Source organism: Pteropus vampyrus, unplaced genomic scaffold, assembly GCF_000151845.1.
Source record: "Pteropus vampyrus isolate Shadow unplaced genomic scaffold, Pvam_2.0 Scaffold706, whole genome shotgun sequence".
In the NCBI taxonomy this organism is placed as follows: domain Eukaryota; kingdom Metazoa; phylum Chordata; class Mammalia; order Chiroptera; family Pteropodidae; genus Pteropus; species Pteropus vampyrus.
Window position 1 is genome coordinate 47,059 of NW_011889487.1, and position 1,307 is coordinate 48,365.

The following is a 1,307-nucleotide window of genomic DNA, read 5'->3' on the forward strand; positions in this document are numbered from 1 at the left end:
CATTATAGTTGGTTTAGTCCAGTATTCAGTCTATATTTCTTATGATTTATAGAAATTTAATGTATCCTTTTCTCACCAAAAGTGGGTCTGTGGAATGTCATAATGAAGTTCTCTTAATCTATCACCCAGGTGCAATCTTCACAAACAATATTTGTCTTATTATCAACACCTCCTTATCTCTCCATCCAAAGAAAATTAAGACATAGTCTTAATTATGAAGGAGATTCTAAGCATGTACATGAAACACTGGGACACATGGATGAAAACTATGCATAGAAACTTAAACATGCATTTTTGACTATCTAAGGAGCAATAAATAATATTAGCAAATCTTAATTCTTAGAAATGTTGGTGACTTTTACCTCTGCTTCTAAGTTTCCATTATTTTTATGAAATTTTTATATGGCAAAATATACAGTGTCATGTTTACCTCTGCTCTTTTCTTTTCAGAAAAAAATTATCAAGTGTTTAATGTCTTAAGACGGCACTGGATTAACTGGCACGATAACAGTTTGACCACATTGTTCAGTGGGAAAACATAAAAAGCCTAAGGCACATTTTATAAAAAGATTACCTTATTAGTCTAATGTAAATAAAATACATATTTTTCATTTACTCATCAAGAAATATTATATTTAATTTAACTATACAGCTATACTTTATCATTTTCTTAATATATATTGGGAGAACCTTGTGAGTCTACATAAAGTGTGGTATAACAACATGTTCTAGAAAAACACTAACCCCACTTGTAATATTTTAAGGCTTGTGTATACAAAGTATGAATAAAAAGAAAATTTACCTATAAATTGCCATCACAAAATTATCACATAGAAAGGAAGTTATGTTTTATATATTTTAACCTACATATAAACACAATATTTAATAAAGTTACCTCACCATACTAGGAATCCTAATTTGGAGCATCTCTTGAAAACTGTATTACCTATGTGTCTACACATTACAACTGGTTACATTCGTCATGGTATCTGCACTATTTAAATAAGCACAAATGTCCATTATCACTCATTTGGGACAAATGTTTCTACTCTAAGTACAGGTAATTTAAATATGATATTTCCATGTAGAACTCTAAGATCTCATAATGCCGGCTTATTAATAACCAAAATAATACCTAAATCCTTAACGTCATTAGGTTGTGATTCATCATTGGGAGTGAGATTCTCTGGAAAACAGAAAAAACGAAAATAAGTAAAAAGAAGTAGAAAATAATAAAGTTTAAAGACTTCTAAATTCATAGGTTTTGATTTTTTTTGCCTTTGTACAAAACCCCTTATAATTTCATT

General features: G+C 29.2%; 1 long non-coding RNA gene across 1 annotated transcript in view; it reads right to left on the minus strand.

The window, feature by feature from the left end:
• LOC111733965 overlaps positions 1-1,189 on the minus strand; it is a 2,270-nt gene extending 1,081 nt beyond the window's left edge. The window contains exon 1 of the long non-coding RNA XR_002778250.1: positions 1,136-1,189. This is a non-coding gene — a long non-coding RNA (uncharacterized LOC111733965). The remainder of the gene's footprint in view (positions 1-1,135) is intronic.
• Positions 1,190-1,307: the final 118 nt, after the last annotated feature.